Source organism: Echiichthys vipera (genome assembly GCF_963691815.1).
Source record: "Echiichthys vipera genome assembly, chromosome: 23".
NCBI classification, from domain to species: domain Eukaryota; kingdom Metazoa; phylum Chordata; class Actinopteri; order Perciformes; family Trachinidae; genus Echiichthys; species Echiichthys vipera.
The window spans coordinates 18,283,265-18,303,633 of record NC_139848.1 but is presented as its reverse complement, the minus strand read 5'-3'; the positions used below and the strand labels follow the sequence as shown (position 1 = coordinate 18,303,633).

The window sequence follows — 20,369 nt, the reverse complement described above, 5'->3', positions numbered from 1 at the left end:
TTTTACGCAATGTCAAAAGTGTATCTCTAAATGTAGCAATAATAATAACATGAATCATTGTTCTCGTTCTATGATAGTGCGTAAGAGCCTCTCTGCAATTGTAGAACAGCCTTTTAGTGCCCATAATAGCCGTAAACGTACACTGGTCTTTGTTTCCCCAGCCATCTTCTACTAGTAGCCTGCTATGTGCTACGTTTTACTGTCTTTGTACATTTTAATTGATGTCGTTATCATTTTTACATTAGAAATACTACTTTTTTTAATGCAATGATTTGTGCCTTTTTTCGCATCTTCAGCCATTCATCATCAATTATTTTCCTTATAATTATTAATAATATTAATTATGCACATATTAAAACAACCCACGTTTATTTTTTTATTGATATATATATATATATATATATATATATATATACAGTATATATATATTTTTTTTTTTTTAAAGGAATCATGTATACAGTAACTCGAAAACAAATCTGAGAATGAGACCGTGACCAAAAAAATAAATAAAAAATTAAAATACATACAAACATAATCCCCCTGAAATCTACGTTTATGAACCTTAAATCCATCACTGCAACAGGTTCACATAATCCCGACCTGCGAGAGGCAGCAATGGCCGCAAGGCATCTCTGCCGGAAATCACGAGCAACAGCAGCAGAAGAAGAAGAAGAAGAAGAAGAAGAAGAAGAACAACAACAACAACGACAACAACAATTCATACATTTATTTTGAAAATAATAAACCGGAAGAGGCGTTGCCGCAGATTGTTGCTGTCAACAGACCGAGTCTACTACAGCGACTTGAGACGCCACGAAGCCCACCGAGTGATTCTAAAGCGACGTCATAAATACGGTAACGTCAAATACATATTCCTTTGGTTCTGTTTCATCAAACTCGGCGCAATAAACGCGTGAGGCATTCGCGGTCGCGGTTTGAGAGTCGCACGGTGGTGTTGCGTTAAGCTATCGCGGGTCTAGCGCTCATTTGTCGGCGGTAACATTGATTTGTTATGCTGCGGTGGAGCGTTTTTAGCTGAATGTGCTCAACGCGTAGATGGGGTTAGCACGGCTGTCTGTGTGTCCTTTTCAGACTGCTGCGGAATGAACCGTGACTTTAACGTTAGCCGTTTGCTAAGGGAGTTTGCTGTTTGTAGCCCTTTTTTTGTATTTGCTAGCTAAGGTTGCTGGCTGTTAGCCTGTTTAGCTTTACTAATGAAACAGTCGAGGTTAACGTCACTTAACTGTTCTTTTATTTGGCTGACAATGTGGGTAACAGTAAAGGAGCTCAGTTAACGTTAGCTGGCTGCTTTCTTGTTGGTTTGATCGGCAGACACAATAGCTAACGTCGCATCGTTAGCTCCGACGATTCGTCCCTAGATTACGCATACTGTTGCCGTTTAGAGAGGAGCTGTTTATGCTCATTTGCAGGTTAATGCTTCTATGTTGGGTGTCTACGAGGACATGTTTACGTGCATTAAATTCATGCATTATTTTTCACTTCATCTTCTGTCTTAGCGTAGCTGTAAACCTGTATCCACCATATCAGGACACGGATGGGGGCGGTACTGTAGAAATCAGTATGGGTAAAGTAGCAGTTTTCCTCAGGATTTTGGGCAGGACTGTGGTTGTTGGACCATATATGTAGAATGGATGATGCGTCTCCACCTTCTCCCCCTCTACAAAAGTAAAGCCAAAATCAAGGCCTTTGAAAGGAGGCCGAGTCAACAAAAGAAAAACAAAACAATAAACTCTGGAGATGCAGGGTATGACACATAAGAAAAGGATTGCCGCTCCGCAGTCTGGCATTTCCACAATCTTTAATTCATCAAAAAGAACGAATGATGCTAAGCTACCAAAAATAAGTTTGTCGCTGAAATTCCAGTCCCTCACCTTTGGTCATGAAATGGGGCCGAAATGGGTTTTCTCAGGAGGGTGGCCGGAGTCTCCCTTAGGGTGAGAAGTTCAGCATCCGTGAGGAACTCGGAGTAGAGCCGCTGCTCCTTAGCGTTGAAAGTAGCCAGTTGAGGTGGTTCAGGATCATCTAGTAAGGATGCCTTCTGGGCGCCTCCCTAGGGAGGTATTCCAGGCACGTCCAGCTGGGAGGAGGCCTCGGGGAAGACCCAGGACCAGGTGGAGAGATTAGATCTCCACACTGGCCTGGGAACACCTCGGGATCCCCTAGTTAGAGCTGGTTAATGTGGCCCGGGAAAGGGAAGTTTGGGGTCCCCTGCTAGAGCTGCTGCCCCCACGACCCGACTCCGGATAAGAGGTTGAAGATGAGTTGAGATATCTATACGTACAGTTTTGTGCATAACTAGTTACTTCAGAAAGTAATAATATTTTGCCCGCAGGTGGTGGCACTGTTTAACACGTGACCGTGCTACACCAATTAAATAGCTGCTTTTTGTCAACAGAATGGAAAGACAGTGGCTCCCGTGGTTAGATTCCACGTTAGCGATAAGGAAGAAAACACTAGAAAATTCTCACTTTTTATGTGCAGTCATCTGGATCAACAAAAGACTGTAATTGTACCTATACTACTGACTGTTCGTTTGTTCGTTCATTGATTCATTCACAAACGAAAACAACATTGATCAACCATAACAACTATCTTTATTAAAAGAACGAAATGTAAAACTGTAAAGAAATATAATCAGGGATAACAGAACAGCCCGAAGCTGAATATGAAATAAAAAAACTGCACAAATATGGAATTAGGGAAATGACACCAGAATCCTTTTGGTGTCAGTGTCAGCTCTCATGGATCTATTAGAGAACAAAGGTGACTGCTTGGTTGACAAAGTTCCAGTGGATGGGGCCATTCTTTTTGATGTTATGTTATGTCATACAAGCCCTGCGATCCAGACCAGGTACATTTGGAGACCACGATGCAGAAAATACTCTGTTTTGCAGCACAAGTGCACACACTGACTTTGTCACTGACCATTATTCACTCATCAGTATCGAAAAAACCTAGAACAGTCACGTGGAGCTGATGCAGGGTCACTGCGCATGCAAATCTTTGGCCCGGATCAGAGGACCCCACTACAATGGAAGGAGTTGAACTTCTGGAATTCCTGTATGTTGCATGCAAAATGCAGAACTTCCAGTACAACAGAGGGTGTTTTTACATGCATAACATGCTGCCACGAGTGTAAAGCTGTCATTATCAAGAGCTCTGACACTGACGTGGCAGTCATTGCTGGAAGTCTGCAGACAGATTTACCTTGCAGCTTACATGTTTTCACAGGGACTGGCAACAGGACACGAATCACTGACATCACCGAGCAGTCATCAGCTGTCAGAACCAGCGTGTATTCAGCCTTGATTGGAGTTCACACATTCTCTGGGTGTGACTCCACAAGGGCCTTTTATGGCAAAGGAAAAAGAAAGACATTTTCTGTTGCATGCAGGAAAGATGAGTACCTTAAGGCTTTCAAAAGTTTAGGGACCAACCTTAACTTGGAGCAGTGAACACTTGCACTTCTTTGGCTGTATGTATGCCACCTATATGATCAACCAGGTGCCAGAAATGTAAATGAGGCTAGGTACCAGGCTTTCTGTATGGCATCATCGGCCTTGCCAGAATTATGCATTCCCCCTACTACTAATGCACTGCTAAAAGGGCAAACTACCAGGCTGCAATAATGAGGTCATGTCTCCATCATCTGCTGGATATGGTCGGCAAATAGAGGATGGGGACATACATGTGACCCGGATGACACGAAAACCGAGAAGGCTCCAGCTGCAGGCACGGGCCGTTCTGTCATGACAAAGGAACGCCCACTAGGCCTTCCTGGTAGCCTTTGATCAACCATTCATAAAGAGTTTGGCCAGGTATAGTGGGTATGCTTCCCTTGAACGCTGTTAGCTGACGATAGCCAACAGCAACAGCTAACTGTCACATCACAACATTCTAGTCGTGGCATCAGGGATTAAATAAAATAGTATTGGTGGTAATTGCACAGGCAGGCTGTAATACTTACCAGTAATGTAATGTAATGCCAGATACGACTGATAACTTCACATCTGGCTTTACATTTTATAACTCTTCACTGCGTTTATGTGCTGTAATTAACAGGAGCAGAGCGAGCACGGACTGAAAGAGAAATCATTTATTACTCTACTTACTTCTTTCAGTTTTCACATTTTCTGGACCAAGTTGATCTAAAGTTAACGCTGATGCTGAGTGTACAGGAGCTTTTCAAAGCCACAATCATCTGTCTTTTCTTTGAACGGTTGACTACTTGACCTATTTCAACTAGCAAATACTACAGCTAAATAGATAATCAAAAAATTGCATCATATATATGTATATATATATATATTACATCATCACTACCTGCATCTACTTTGAAATGTTTCTATCATTATTAACTGTAGATATTGAGTAACCAGGCACTATCATGACACAGCTAAGATGCAGGTCGTCTGCTCGGCCTGCAGCAGCCACATTACAAAGCCCTACACCTCACGTGTGTCCATCATCAGGAGGAATTTAGATTATCAATGGTCTCATTACTTACTGTATAAAAACAGTTTATGCACTCAAGATCAGATACTGAAGTCACAAAACTACCAACATTCCAAAATATACAAACTATTCATGTATTCTTTTATTCAGGAACTGCCGTTAAAACAATAAGAAACATTCTGCAACACAAATGTAAACCAAGAGTTAACTCAAAACTTGAGACTGGATCTTTTTAAAATGTGAATGTACCAAATGGTCAAAAGTTAAAAAGATGGATCCATTTAGAACTAGAAAGCATTCACTAAAACTAAATTAGCCATTTTATTATTGGAAACAGGTTTTAATTGACTTGCAGTTTTAGATCAAAATGCACACATAGGCAGTCATGAGATAGGTGCAACAATTTCCCTCAACTTAGGAAAATATGCAAACGTTAAGAGTGAAAAAGGCAAAAACCAAACAATTAGCAATGTTAAGAAAACATTTAAAATGCTAAGTAACTAGAAAGTAAAGTGAGATGATGCGATGTTGTCCTCTCTCAGCTGCCATCGGGGTGGAAATGCATGAGTGCCGAGAGAAGCCTGGAGAAAAGAGGAACCTGTTCACATCATCCAAAGTCCTAATCGTATTGTCTTCCCTGACAGCCTTTTGATCACTGAAAATCTGTGCTCTAACATTTGTTCTTCACTATCTGTGCATCTGTGGTTGGTGGTGATAGTTATTCAAAGCAACATGCTGTCAGCCAGCATAACATCAGTGTGTGTGTGTGTGTGTGTGTGTGTGTGTGTGTGTGTGTGTGTGTGTGTGTGTGTGTGTGTGTGTGTGTGTGTGTGTGTGTGTGTGTGTGTGTGTGTGTGTGTGTGTGTGTGTGTGTGTGTGTGTGTGTGTGTGTGTGTGTGTGTGTGTGTGTGTGTGTGTGTGTGTGTGTGTGTGTGTGTGTGTGTGTGTGTGTGTGTGTGTGTGTGTGTGTGTGTGTGTGTGTGTGTGTGTGTGTGTGTGTGTGTGTGTGTGTGTGTGTGTGTGTGCGCGCATACGCTGGAACCGGAGGCAGTGTTCCAGTCGGCAAGTTCACCAAAGACTGCATAATAAATAGACGTAGCCTCTCCTGCGAGGTGCGTTCTATCTTGATCCAATCGTCCTCGCCTACGGGAGTCGCCATCTTGACTTTCACTCCGCCTCATTTACTCTTCCCTAAAAAGGGCATGTATGAGTGTATGTGTGACGTTGGGGGGAGGGACATACGTCCATCTGGCTGATGTATACCTCCAAACAGAAGTTAGGGCCAGAGGCTAGCAGCGTCCCTAATTATTCATAAACTTTAACCTCCAATAAAATAAAAACTACCCTGGTCCAAAAAAATTCATCCCCCTCAGTGTTGTCATGGAGATATGACCTAAACAAACAGACTAGAATGTTTTTTAGTCCCAGGTCTTAAATAGATTTAATGATGCTTTGAAAACGGCCTGTTTAACATAGGGGTCAATGAGAAACTGCTCTACTATCAAACCTGCCCCTAGTGGACACTCAGCGAACTGCACCTTTTGGCACTTTCTGATTGGATCAACCAGGAAGTCGCTGTGGTCGGGGCTTGGTGTTTCTATGCACATTAGTAACCCAAAAATGGTCTTTCCCTTGTTAAGGGAATAATCAGATTATGGACATTTACACAACATCCCATCAGGCATGTTCATGAGTTCATTTTAACTTTTTAGATTATACTTTAATATTTCTAGTTACTGTCATAGTCTAAAGACACTCACTTTTCATATTCAGACCTATTTATTGCTGCATATAGAGGCCCAGATCCATTGACTCATCGTATTTGACATGCATCAATTAATGCTCCTACTGCTGAAAGAAAGCTAAATTTTATTATTTTCAAAATTTCATCAGAAAACTAAAAGGATTCCATGTCTTTTTGTTTAGTGCTCTTTTAAACATTACACTACAGCTACCTGTGATTTGTGCAATATCGCGTTAGTTAATATCTGCTGATACAAAAGGTACAGCCAAGGCCATTATAATTTAAAAAAATGCATTAAATAACTGGACAACTTCAGCTTTTGTGGAAGCATGAGCTAGCTAAACAGCCGGCCACTAAATGAGTACAATGTATCCACTAAGTGTTTCATCCACAGCACATGAAAGCACATCACTATGTATGAGTGACAACTTTGTTAGGCACATTTTCTGTAAAGTTAACCAGTGTGAAATGAAAGCAGTGTAGATTTATCAAGGCAGCTAACTGCTAGTTGCTGGAAAATGAGCTAAACAGTGGGCTGGAGATCAGCGGGGAGGCTAAGGGCGCACTCACACTGTCCGTCCGTCCCGTGCCCCGTGCTTTAGGGTCCTTGTCCCCACCTCCAGGCTCGTTTGTACTCACACTACCTGGGCCTCGGTGAATGCTTCTTGCTGCCTGTACGTCATCACGCCGTAACACGCATTGAAGGTCATCACAATACGCCGCTTTGTTTACAAATCTTTCCATAGACCTCAGAGTTTTTGTGCGTCTTGTCGACTGTTTTTGAATATTTTCATCGACCAAATCTGCAGTAAACACTCCACCAACGCGAACCTTTCGCCGCCATTGTTTGAAATGTCCGGGCATGGTCCGTCCTTCTTTTTTCCATGTCCCAACAGGCGCACATAAAATGACGTCAGAACCGCCATAGGCCTCGTGCTCGTACACGTGCGCACGCTCGTGCTTGTACACGTGCAAACGTGCTTTACAAAAGCCCACCTCCGCCAAACGGGCCGTGGGCGGCAACTCACACTGGTCAAACGAACTAAGCTTTAGCTGTGAAATGTGCTTGGGCACGATAAGGATGGACAGTGTTAGTACGCCCTAGGTCTACGGTAGGGGTGGGAATCTTTGGATGTCTCATGATTCGATTCCGATTCTTGGTGTCCGAATTCGATCGGAATCTTCCTTCGATTGAAACCGATTCCCGATTCAAAACTATCCTCTTTTTAAAATCTGTTTTTGAATTAGTACATGATTCAGGATCTGCTGCAGTCCTCTGTGAGCTAATAAAGGCAGTGTCTGATCCTCCTGTTGAATGAATGAAGCGTATACCTGTCCATGTGAGTGAAGGCACCAGGCTCGAACTGAACATTTAGCCTTGTTAAAAAAAGGTAACAAATGAACACAGATATAAATGTACTTCATATTATTAATTAACAAATAAAGTGTACATCAGCAGCAACAAGAAAGAAATAACACTTCCATGTAAAGTGCACTGCATGTAATATAAAAGCCTAACCGCCGTTGCAAACAGAATTGAAGTGACTAGATCGCTGTAACTGTATTACTGTGTATAATATTAATAAAAAAGAAACTACTGGATCAGAATGCTGAAGCTAATTAGTCAATATCAGAGCGGATCGCTGCATCTCTGTCTATGACCAAATGTCATTTAGTCATACCTAAGTTCAACATTTTTTTTTAAAGAATATCTCAGTTCACAGTGACCTCAAAAATAAGTCTTAGTATCATAGCTACAATTATACAAGCAGGCTACTAGCTGCCTTCATTTTCATAATCCTGGCCATTTCCAAATTAACATTGTACAAAAGTAATACTGTATAACTGGTATTTTGATGTAATATTTTAGTATATAATCCAGTCATTTTAAGTATTTTTACCCTGACCCCTATTTTCAAAATGGGGGTCAGGGTTGAACAAATTGCAACAGAAGCGAACTCAACTGATTTTGAATCCTCAATATGTCCTGAGTGAAGGAAAAAAGAACCTTTAAGTTTAAGCTTTAAGTTTGATACTGAAGTTATCAAGTCAGTCTGCTTTAGCTTGATTCTGAAGTTATCAAGTCACTCTGCTTGAGCTTGATTTTGAAGTTATCAAGTCACTCTGCTTTAAGTTTGACTTGAAGTTACACCAGTCAGTCTGCTTTAAGTTTAATTCTGAAGTTATCAAGTCAGTCTGCTTTGAATTTGATTCTGAAGTTATCAAGTCAGTCTGCTTTAAATTTGATTCTGAAGTTATCAAGTCAGTCTGCTTTAAGTTTTATTCTGAAGTTATCAGGTCAGTCTTCTTTAAGTTTGATTCTGAAGTAATCAAGTCAGTCTTCTTTGATTTTGATTCTGAAGTAATCAAGTCAGTCTGCTTTAAGTTTGATTCTGAAGTTATCAAGTCAGTCTATTTTAAGTTTGATTCTGAAGTTATCAAGTCAGTCTGCTTTAAGTTTGACTTGAAGTTACACAAGTCAGTCTGCTTTAAGTTTGATTCTGAAGTTATCAAGTCAGTCTGCTTTAAGTTTGATTTGAAGCTATCATGTCAGTCTGCTTTAGCTTGATTCTGAAGTTATCAAGTCAGTCTGCTTTAAGTTTGATTTTGAAGTTATCAAGTCAGTCTGCTTTAAGTTTGATTTGAAGTTATCAAGTCAGTCTGCTTTAGCTTGATTCTGAAGTTATCAAGTCAGTCTGCTTTAAGTTTGATTCTGAAGTTATCAAGTCAGTCTGCTTTAAGTTTGATTCTGAAGTTATCAAGTCAGTCTGCTTTAGCTTGATTCTGAAGTTATCAAGTCAGTCTGCTTTAAGTTTGATTCTGAAGTTATCAAGTCAGTCTGCTTTAAGTTTGATTTGAAGTTATCATGTCAGTCTGCTTTAGCTTGATTCTGAAGTTATCAAGTCAGTCTGCTTTAAGTTTTATTCTGAAGTTATCAAGTCAGTCTGCTTTGAATTTGATTCTGAAGTTATCAAGTCAGTCTGCTTTAAATTTGATTCTGAAGTTATCAAGTCAGTCTGCTTTAAGTTTTATTCTGAAGTTATCAGGTCAGTCTTCTTTAAGTTTGATTCTGAAGTAATCAAGTCAGTCTTCTTTGATTTTGATTCTGAAGTAATCAAGTCAGTCTGCTTTAAGTTTGATTCTGAAGTTATCAAGTCAGTCTATTTTAAGTTTGATTCTGAAGTTATCAAGTCAGTCTGCTTTAAGTTTGACTTGAAGTTACACAAGTCAGTCTGCTTTAAGTTTGATTCTGAAGTTATCAAGTCAGTCTGCTTTAAGTTTGATTTGAAGCTATCATGTCAGTCTGCTTTAGCTTGATTCTGAAGTTATCAAGTCAGTCTGCTTTAAGTTTGATTTTGAAGTTATCAAGTCAGTCTGCTTTAAGTTTGATTTGAAGTTATCAAGTCAGTCTGCTTTAGCTTGATTCTGAAGTTATCAAGTCAGTCTGCTTTAAGTTTGATTCTGAAGTTATCAAGTCAGTCTGCTTTAAGTTTGATTCTGAAGTTATCAAGTCAGTCTGCTTTAGCTTGATTCTGAAGTTATCAAGTCAGTCTGCTTTAAGTTTGATTCTGAAGTTATCAAGTCAGTCTGCTTTAAGTTTGATTTGAAGTTATCATGTCAGTCTGCTTTAGCTTGATTCTGAAGTTATCAAGTCAGTCTGCTTTAAGTTTTATTCTGAAGTTATCAAGTCGGTCTGCTTTAAGTTTGAATCTGAAGTTATCAAGTCATTCTGATTTAAGTTTGATTCTGAAGTTATCAAGTCAGTCTGCTTTAGCTTGATTCTGAAGTTATCAAGTCAGTCTGCTTTAAGTTATATTCTGAAGTTATCAAGTCAGTCTGCTTTAAGTTTGATTCTGAAGTTATCAAGTCAGTCTGCTTTAAGTTTGATTCTAAAGTTATCAAGTAAGTCTGCTTTAGCTTGAATCTGAAGTTATCAAGTCACTCTGCTTTAGCTTGATTTTGAAGTTATCAAGTCACTCTGCTTTAAGTTTGACTTGAAGTTACACAAGTCAGTCTGCTTTGAGTTTGATTCTGAAGTTATTAAGTCAGTCTGCTTTGAATTTGATTCAGAAGTTATTAAGTCAGTCTTCTTTGAATTTGATTCTGAATTTATCAAGTCAGTCTGCTTTAAGTTTTATTCTGAGGTTATCAAGTCAGTCTGCTTTAAGTTTGATTCTGAAGTTATCAAGTCAGTCTGCTTTAAGTTTGATTTGAAGTTATCAAGTCAGTCTGCTTTAAGTTTGATTTGAAGTTATCAAGTCAGTCTGCTTTAAGTTTGATTTGAAGTTATCAAGTCAGTCTGCTTTAAGTTTGATTTAAAGTAACACAAGTCAGTCTGCTTTTAGTTTGATTCTGAAGTTATCAAGTCAGTCTGCTTTAAGTTTGATTCTGAAGTTATCAAGTCAGTCTGCTTTAAGTTTGATTCTGAAGTTTTTTAAGTCAGTCCGCTTTAAGTTTGATTCTTAACTTATCAAGTCAGTCTGCTATAAGTTTGATTTGAAGTTATCAAGTCAGTCTGCTTTAGCTTGATTCTGAAGTTATCAAGTCAGTCTGCTTTAAGTTTTATTCTGAAGTTATCAAGTCGGTCTGCTTTAAGTTTGAATCTGAAGTTATCAAGTCATTCTGATTTAAGTTTGATTCTGAAGTTATCAAGTCAGTCTGCTTTAGCTTGATTCTGAAGTTATCAAGTCAGTCTGCTTTAAGTTATATTCTGAAGTTATCAAGTCAGTCTGCTTTAAGTTTGATTCTGAAGTTATCAAGTCAGTCTGCTTTAAGTTTGATTCTAAAGTTATCAAGTAAGTCTGCTTTAGCTTGAATCTGAAGTTATCAAGTCACTCTGCTTTAGCTTGATTTTGAAGTTATCAAGTCACTCTGCTTTAAGTTTGACTTGAAGTTACACAAGTCAGTCTGCTTTGAGTTTGATTCTGAAGTTATTAAGTCAGTCTGCTTTGAATTTGATTCAGAAGTTATTAAGTCAGTCTTCTTTGAATTTGATTCTGAATTTATCAAGTCAGTCTGCTTTAAGTTTTATTCTGAGGTTATCAAGTCAGTCTGCTTTAAGTTTGATTTGAAGTTATCAAGTCAGTCTGCTTTAAGTTTGATTTGAAGTTATCAAGTCAGTCTACTTTGAATTTGATTCTGAATTTATCAAGTCAGTCTGCTTTAAGTTTGATTCTGAAGTTTTTTAAGTCAGTCCGCTTTAAGTTTGATTCTTAACTTATCAAGTCAGTCTGCTATAAGTTTGATTTGAAGTTATCAAGTCAGTCTGCTTTAGCTTGATTCTGAAGTTATCAAGTCAGTCTGCTTTAAGTTTGATTCTGAAGTTATCTAGTCAGTCTGCTTTAAGTTTGATTTGAAGTTATCAAGTCAGTCTGCTTTAGCTTGATTCTGAAGTTATCAAGTCAGTCTGCTTTAAGTTTGATTTGAAGTTATCAAGTCTATCTGCTTTAAGTTTGATTTGAAGTCATCAAGTCAGTCTGCTTTAAGTTTGATTTGAAGTTATCAAGTCAGTCTGCTTAAGTTTGATTTGAAGTAACACAAGTCAGTCTGCCTTAAGTTTGATTCTGAAGTTATCAAGTCAGTCTGCTTTAAGTTTGATTCTGAAGTTATCAAGTCAGTCTGCTTTAAGTTTGATTCTGAAGTTTTTTAAGTCAGTCCGCTTTAAATTTGATTCTTAAGTTATCAAGTCAGTCTGCTTTAAGTTTGATTTGAAGTTATCAAGTCAGTCTGCTTTAGCTTGATTCTGAAGTTATCAAGTAAGTCTGCTTTAAGTTTGATTCTAAAGTTATCAAGTAAGTCTGCTTTAGCTTGATTCTGAAGTTATCAAGTCAGTCTGCTTTAAGTTTGATTTTGAAGTTATCAAGTCAGTCTGCTTTAAGTTTGATTTGAAGTTATCAAGTCAGTCTGCTTTAGCTTGATTCTGAAGTTATCAAGTCAGTCTGCTTTAAGTTTGATTCTGAAGTTATCAAGTCAGTCTGCTTTGAATTTGATTCAGAAGTTATCAAGTCAGTCTGCTTTGAATTTGATTCTGAAGTTATCAAGTCAGTCTGCTTTAAGTTTGATTCCGAAGTTATCAGGTCAGTCTTCTTTAAGTTTGATTCTGAAGTTATCAAGTCAGTCTGATTTGATTTTGATTCTGAAGTAATCAAGTCAGTCTGCTTTAAGTTTTATTCTGAAGTTATCAAGTCAGTCTGCTTTAAGTTTGATTCTGAAGTTATCAAGTCAGTCTGCTTTAAGTTTGACTTGAAGTTACACAAGTCAGTCTGCTTTAAGTTTGATTCTGAAGTTATCAAGTCAGTCTGCTTTAAGTTTGATTTGAAGTTATCATGTCAGTCTGCTTTAGCTTGATTCTGAAGTTATCAAGTCAGTCTGCTTTAAGTTTTATTCTGAAGTTATCAAGTCGGTCTGCTTTAAGTTTGAATCTGAAGTTATCAAGTCAGTCTGATTTAAGTTTGATTCTAAAGTTATCAAGTCAGTCTGCTTTAGCTTGATTCTGAAGTTATCAAGTCAGTCTGCTCTAAGTTATATTCTGAAGTTATCAAGTCAGTCTGCTTTAAGTTTGATTCTGAAGTTATCAAGTCAGTCTGCTTTAAGTTTGATTCTAAAGTTATCAAGTAAGTCTGCTTTAGCTTGATTCTGAAGTTATCAAGTCACTCTGCTTTAGCTTGATTTTGAAGTTATCAAGTCACTCTGCTTTAAGTTTGACTTGAAGTTACACAAGTCAGTCTGCTTTGAGTTTAATTCTAAAGTTATCAAGTCAGTCTGCTTTGAATTTGATTCAGAAGTTATCAAGTCAGTCTTCTTTGAATTTGATTCTGAAGTTATCAAGTCAGTCTGCTTTGAATTTTATTCCGAGGTTATCAAGTCAGTCTGCTTTAAGTTTGATTCTGCAGTTATCAAGTCAGTCTGCTTTAAGTTTGATTTGAAGTTATCAAGTCAGTCTGCTTTAAGTTTGATTTGAAGTTATCAAGTCAGTCTGCTTTAAGTTTGATTCGAAGTAACACAAGTCAGTCTGCTTTTAGTTTGATTCTGAAGTTATCAAGTCAGTCTGCTTTAAGTTTGATTCTGAAGTTATCAAGTCAGTCTGCTTTAAGTTTGATTCTGACGTTTTTTAAGTCAGTCCACTTTAAATTTGATTCTTAACTTATCAAGTCAGTCTGCTCTAAGTTTGATTTGAAGTTATCAAGTCAGTCTGCTTTAGCTTGATTCTGAAGTTATCAAGTCAGTCTGCTTTAAGTTTGATTCTGAAGTTATCAAGTCAGTCTGCTTTAAGTTTGATTTGAAGTTATCAAGTCAGTCTGCTTTAGCTTGATTCTGAAGTTATCAAGTCAGTCTGCTTTAAGTTTGATTTGAAGTTATCAAGTCTATCTGCTTTAAGTTTGATTTGAAGTCATCAAGTCAGTCTGCTTTAAGTTTGATTTGAAGTTATCAAGTCAGTCTGCTTTAAGTTTGATTTGAAGTAACACAAGTCAGTCTGCCTTAAGTTTGATTCTGAAGTTATCAAGTCAGTCTGCTTTAAGTTTGATTCTGAAGTTATCAAGTCAGTCTGCTTTAAGTTTGATTCTGAAGTTTTTTAAGTCAGTCCGCTTTAAATTTGATTCTTAAGTTATCAAGTCAGTCTGCTTTAAGTTTGATTTGAAGTTATCAAGTCAGTCTGCTTTAGCTTGATTCTGAAGTTATCAAGTAAGTCTGCTTTAAGTTTGATTCTAAAGTTATCAAGTAAGTCTGCTTTAGCTTGATTCTGAAGTTATCAAGTCAGTCTGCTTTAAGTTTGATTTTGAAGTTATCAAGTCAGTCTGCTTTAAGTTTGATTTGAAGTTATCAAGTCAGTCTGCTTTAGCTTGATTCTGAAGTTATCAAGTCAGTCTGCTTTAAGTTTGATTCTGAAGTTATCAAGTCAGTCTGCTTTGAATTTGATTCAGAAGTTATCAAGTCAGTCTGCTTTGAATTTGATTCTGAAGTTATCAAGTCAGTCTGCTTTAAGTTTGATTCCGAAGTTATCAGGTCAGTCTTCTTTAAGTTTGATTCTGAAGTTATCAAGTCAGTCTGATTTGATTTTGATTCTGAAGTTATCAAGTCAGTCTGCTTTAAGTTTTATTCTGAAGTTATCAAGTCAGTCTGCTTTAAGTTTGATTCTGAAGTTATCAAGTCAGTCTGCCCTAAGTTTGACTTGAAGTTACACAAGTCAGTCTGCTTTAAGTTTGATTCTGAAGTTATCAAGTCAGTCTGCTTTAAGTTTGATTTGAAGTTATCATGTCAGTCTGCTTTAGCTTGATTCTGAAGTTATCAAGTCAGTCTGCTTTAAGTTTTATTCTGAAGTTATCAAGTCGGTCTGCTTTAAGTTTGAATCTGAAGTTATCAAGTCAGTCTGATTTAAGTTTGATTCTAAAGTTATCAAGTCAGTCTGCTTTAGCTTGATTCTGAAGTTATCAAGTCAGTCTGCTCTAAGTTATATTCTGAAGTTATCAAGTCAGTCTGCTTTAAGTTTGATTCTGAAGTTATCAAGTCAGTCTGCTTTAAGTTTGATTCTAAAGTTATCAAGTAAGTCTGCTTTAGCTTGATTCTGAAGTTATCAAGTCACTCTGCTTTAGCTTGATTTTGAAGTTATCAAGTCACTCTGCTTTAAGTTTGACTTGAAGTTACACAAGTCAGTCTGCTTTGAGTTTAATTCTAAAGTTATCAAGTCAGTCTGCTTTGAATTTGATTCAGAAGTTATCAAGTCAGTCTTCTTTGAATTTGATTCTGAAGTTATCAAGTCAGTCTGCTTTGAATTTTATTCCGAGGTTATCAAGTCAGTCTGCTTTAAGTTTGATTCTGCAGTTATCAAGTCAGTCTGCTTTAAGTTTGATTTGAAGTTATCAAGTCAGTCTGCTTTAAGTTTGATTTGAAGTTATCAAGTCAGTCTGCTTTAAGTTTGATTCGAAGTAACACAAGTCAGTCTGCTTTTAGTTTGATTCTGAAGTTATCAAGTCAGTCTGCTTTAAGTTTGATTCTGAAGTTATCAAGTCAGTCTGCTTTAAGTTTGATTCTGACGTTTTTTAAGTCAGTCCACTTTAAATTTGATTCTTAACTTATCAAAACAGTCTGCTCTAAGTTTGATTTGAAGTTATCAAGTCAGTCTGCTTTAGCTTGATTCTGAAGTTATCAAGTCAGTCTGCTTTAAGTTTGATTCTGAAGTTATCAAGTCAGTCTGCTTTAAGTTTGATTTGAAGTTATCAAGTCAGTCTGCTTTAGCTTGATTCTGAAGTTATCAAGTCAGTCTGCTTTAAGTTTGATTCTGAACTAATCAAGTCAGTCTGCTTTAAGTTTGATTTGAAGTTATCAAGTCAGTCTGCTTTAGCTTGATTCTGAAGTTATCAAGTTAGTCTTCTTTAAGTTTGATTCTGAAGTTATCAAGTCAGTCTGCTTTAGCTTGATTCTGAAGTTGTCAAGTCAGTCTGCTTTAAGTTATATTCTGAAGTTATCAAGTCAGTCTGCTTTAAGTTTGATTCTGAAGTTATCAAGTCAGTCTGCTTTAAGTTTGATTCTGAAGTTATCAAGTCAGTCTGCTTTAGCTTGATTCTGAAGTTATCAAGTCAGTCTGCTTTAGCTTGATTCTGAAGTTATCAAGTCAGTCTGCTTTAAGTTTGATTCTGAAGTTATCAAGTCAGTCTGCTTTAGCTTGATTCTGAAGTTATCAAGTCAGTCTGCTTTAAGTTTGATTCTGAAGTTATCAAGTAAGTCTGTTTTAGCTTGATTCTGAAGTAATCAAGTCACTCTGCTTTAGCTTGATTCTGAAGTTATCAAGTCACTCTGCTTTAAGTTTGAGTTGAAGTTACACAAGTCACTCTGCTTTAAGTTTAATTCTGAAGTTATCAAGTCAGTCTGCTTTGAATTTGATTCAGAAGTTATCAAGTCAGTCTGCTTTGAATTTGATTCTGAAATTATCAAGTCAGTCTGCTTTAAGTTTGATTCTGAAGTTATCAAGTCAGTCTGCTTTAAGTTTGATTCTGAAGTTATCAAGTCAGTCTGCTTTAAGTTTGATTTGAAGTTATCAAGTCAGTCTGCTTTAAGTTCGATTTGAAGTTATCAAGTCAGTCTGCTTTAAGTTTGATTCTGAAGTTTTTTAAGTCAGTCCGCTTTAAGTTTGATTCTTAAGTTATCAAGTCAGTCTGCTTTAAGTTTGATTTGAAGTTATCAAGTCAGTCTACTTTAGCTTGATTCTGAAGTTATCAAGTCAGTCTGCTCTAAGTTTGAGTCTGAAGTTATCAAGTCAGTCTGCTTTAAGTTTGATTTGAAGTTATCAAGTCAGTCTGCTTTAGCTTGATTCTGAAGTTATCAAGTCAGTCTGCTTTAAGTTTGATTCTGACGTTATCAAGTCAGTTTGTTTTAAGTTTTATTCTGAAGTTATCAAGTCGGTCTGCTTTAAGTTTGAATCTGAAGTTATCAAGTCAGTCTGCTTTAAGTTTGATTCTGAAGTTATCAAGTCAGTCTGCTTTAGCTTGATTCTGAAGTTATCAAGTCAGTCTGCTTTAAGTTATATTCTGAAGTTATCAAGTCAATCTGCTTTAAGTTTAATTCTGAAGTTATCAAGTCAGTCTGCTTTAAGTTTGATTCTGAAGTTATCAAGTCGTTCTGCTTTAAATTTGATTCTTAAGTTATCAAGTCAGTCTGCTTTAGCTTGATTCTGAAGTTATCAAGTCAGTCTGCTTTAAGTTATCTACTCAGTCTGTTTTGACTTTGATTCTGAAGTTATCAAGTCAGTCTGCTTTAAGTTTGATTGTGACGTTATCAAGTCAGTCTGCTTTAAGTTTGATTCTGAAGTTATCAAGTCAGTCTGCTTTAAGTTTGATTTAAAGTTATCAAGTCAGTCTGCTTTAAGTTTGATTTGAAGTTATCAAGTCAGTCTGCTTTAAGTTTGATTTGAAGTAACAATGGTCAGTCTGCTTTAAGTTTGATTCTGACATTATCAAGTCAGTCTGCTTTAAGTTTGATTTGAAGTTATCAAGTCAGTTTGCTTTAAGTTTGATTTGAAGTTATCAAGTCAGTCTGTTTTAAGTTTGATTCTGAAGTTATCAAGTCAGTCTGCTTTAAGTTTGACTTGAAGTTACACTAGTCAGTCTGCTTTAAGTTTAATTCTGAAGTTATCAAGTCAGTCTGCTTTGAATTTGATTCAGAAGTTATCAAGTCAGTCTGCTTTGAATTTGATTCTGAAGTTATCAAGTCAGTCTGCTTTAAGTTTTATTCTGAAGTTATCAGGTCAGTCTTCTTTAAGTTTGATTCTGAAGTAATCAAGTCAGTCTTCTTTGATTTTGATTCTGAAGTAATCAAGTCAGTCTGCTTTAAGTTTGATTCTGAAGTTATCAAGTCAGTCTGCTTTAAGTTTGATTCTGAAGTTATCAAGTCAGTCTGCTTTAAGTTTGACTTGAAGTTACACAAGTCAGTCTGCTTTAAGTTTGATTCTGAAGTTATCAAGTCAGTCTGCTTTAAGTTTGATTTGAAGTTATCATGTCAGTCTGCTTTAGCTTGATTCTGAAGTTATCAAGTCAGTCTGCTTTAAGTTTGATTTTGAAGTTATCAAGTCAGTCTGCTTTAAGTTTGATTTGAAGTTATCAAGTCAGTCTGCTTTAGCTTGATTCTGAAGTTATCAAGTCAGTCTGCTTTAAGTTTGATTCTGAAGTTATCAAGTCAGTCTGCTTTGATTTTGATTCTGAAGTTATCAAGTCAGTCTGCTTTAAGTTTGATTCTAAAGTTATCAAGTAAGTCTTTTTTAGCTTGATTCTGAAGTTATCAAGTCAGTCTGCTTTAAGTTTGATTCTAAAGTTATCAACTAAGTCTTCTTTAGCTTGATTCTGAAGTTATCAAGTCAGTCTGCTTTAAGTTTGATTCTGAAGTTATCAAGTCAGTCTGCTTTAAGTTTGATTCTGAAGTTATCAAGTCAGTCTGCTTTAGCTTGATTCTGAAGTTATCAAGTCAGTCTGCTTTAAGTTTGATTCTGAAGTTATCAAGTCAGTCTGCTTTAGCTTGATTCTGAAGTTATCAAGTCAGTCTGCTTTAAGTTTGATTCTGAAGTTATCAAGTAAGTCTGTTTTAGCTTGATTCTGAAGTAATCAAGTCACTCTGCTTTAGCTTGATTCTGAAGTTATCAAGTCACTCTGCTTTAAGTTTGAGTTGAAGTTACACAAGTCACTCTGCTTTAAGTTTAATTCTGAAGTTATCAAGTCAGTCTGCTTTGAATTTGATTCAGAAGTTATCAAGTCAGTCTGCTTTGAATTTGATTCTGAAATTATCAAGTCAGTCTGCTTTAAGTTTGATTCTGAAGTTATCAAGTCAGTCTGCTTTAAGTTTGATTCTGAAGTTATCAAGTCAGTCTGCTTTAAGTTTGATTTGAAGTTATCAAGTCAGTCTGCTTTAAGTTCGATTTGAAGTTATCAAGTCAGTCTGCTTTAAGTTTGATTCTGAAGTTTTTTAAGTCAGTCCGCTTTAAGTTTGATTCTTAAGTTATCAAGTCAGTCTGCTTTAAGCTTGATTTGAAGTTATCAAGTCAGTCTACTTTAGCTTGATTCTGAAGTTATCAAGTCAGTCTGCTCTAAGTTTGAGTCTGAAGTTATCAAGTCAGTCTGCTTTAAGTTTGATTTGAAGTTATCAAGTCAGTCTGCTTTAGCTTGATTCTGAAGTTATCAAGTCAGTCTGCTTTAAGTTTGATTCTGACGTTATCAAGTCAGTTTGTTTTAAGTTTTATTCTGAAGTTATCAAGTCGGTCTGCTTTAAGTTTGAATCTGAAGTTATCAAGTCAGTCTGCTTTAAGTTTGATTCTGAAGTTATCAAGTCAGTCTGCTTTAGCTTGATTCTGAAGTTATCAAGTCAGTCTGCTTTAAGTTATATTCTGAAGTTATCAAGTCAATCTGCTTTAAGTTTAATTCTGAAGTTATCAAGTCAGTCTGCTTTAAGTTTGATTCTGAAGTTATCAAGTCGTTCTGCTTTAAATTTGATTCTTAAGTTATCAAGTCAGTCTGCTTTAGCTTGATTCTGAAGTTATCAAGTCAGTCTGCTTTAAGTTATCTACTCAGTCTGTTTTGACTTTGATTCTGAAGTTATCAAGTCAGTCTGCTTTAAGTTTGATTGTGACGTTATCAAGTCAGTCTGCTTTAAGTTTGATTCTGAAGTTATCAAGTCAGTCTGCTTTAAGTTTGATTTAAAGTTATCAAGTCAGTCTGCTTTAAGTTTGATTTGAAGTTATCAAGTCAGTCTGCTTTAAGTTTGATTTGAAGTAACACAAGTCAGTCTGCTTTAAGTTTGATTCTGAAGTTATCAAGTCAGTCTGCTTTAAGTTTGATTTGAAGTTATCAAGTCAGTCTGCTTTGAATTTGATTCTGAAGTTATCAAGTCAGTCTGCTTTAAGTTTTATTCTGAAGTTATCAGGTCAGTCTTCTTTAAGTTTGATTCTGAAGTAATCAAGTCAGTCTTCTTTGATTTTGATTCTGAAGTAATCAAGTCAGTCTGCTTTAAGTTTGATTCTGAAGTTATCAAGTCAGTCTGCTTTAAGTTTGATTCTGAAGTTATCAAGTCAGTCTGCTTTAAGTTTGACTTGAAGTTACACAAGTCAGTCTGCTTTAAGTTTGATTCTGAAGTTATCAAGTCAGTCTGCTTTAAGTTTGATTTGAAGTTATCATGTCAGTCTGCTTTAGCTTGATTCTGAAGTTATCAAGTCAGTCTGCTTTAAGTTTGATTTTGAAGTTATCAAGTCAGTCTGCTTTAAGTTTGATTTGAAGTTATCAAGTCAGTCTGCTTTAGCTTGATTCTGAAGTTATCAAGTCAGTCTGCTTTAAGTTTGATTCTGAAGTTATCAAGTCAGTCTGCTTTGATTTTGATTCTGAAGTTATCAAGTCAGTCTGCTTTAAGTTTGATTCTAAAGTTATCAAGTAAGTCTTTTTTAGCTTGATTCTGAAGTTATCAAGTCAGTCTGCTTTAAGTTTGATTCTAAAGTTATCAACTAAGTCTTCTTCAGCTTGATTCTGAAGTTATCAAGTCAGTCTGCTTTAAGTTTGATTCTGAAGTTATCAAGTCAGTATGCTTTAAGTTTGATTCTGAAGTTATCAAGTCAGTCTGCTTTAGCTTGATTCTGAAGTTATCAAGTCAGTCTGCTTTAAGTTTGATTCTGAAGTTATCA

The 20,369-nt window shown here is 36.5% G+C and overlaps 1 protein-coding gene across 2 annotated transcripts in view; it reads left to right on the top strand.

The window, feature by feature from the left end:
- The first annotated feature begins 762 nt into the window (after positions 1 to 762).
- Positions 763 to 20,369, top strand: part of arhgap1 (Rho GTPase activating protein 1) — a 61,218-nt gene continuing 41,611 nt past the window's right edge. For both annotated transcript variants that reach the window (XM_083937623.1, XM_083937622.1), the window contains exon 1: positions 763 to 855. The gene's annotated coding sequence lies outside the window, so the exon portion shown is untranslated. The remainder of the gene's footprint in view (positions 856 to 20,369) is intronic.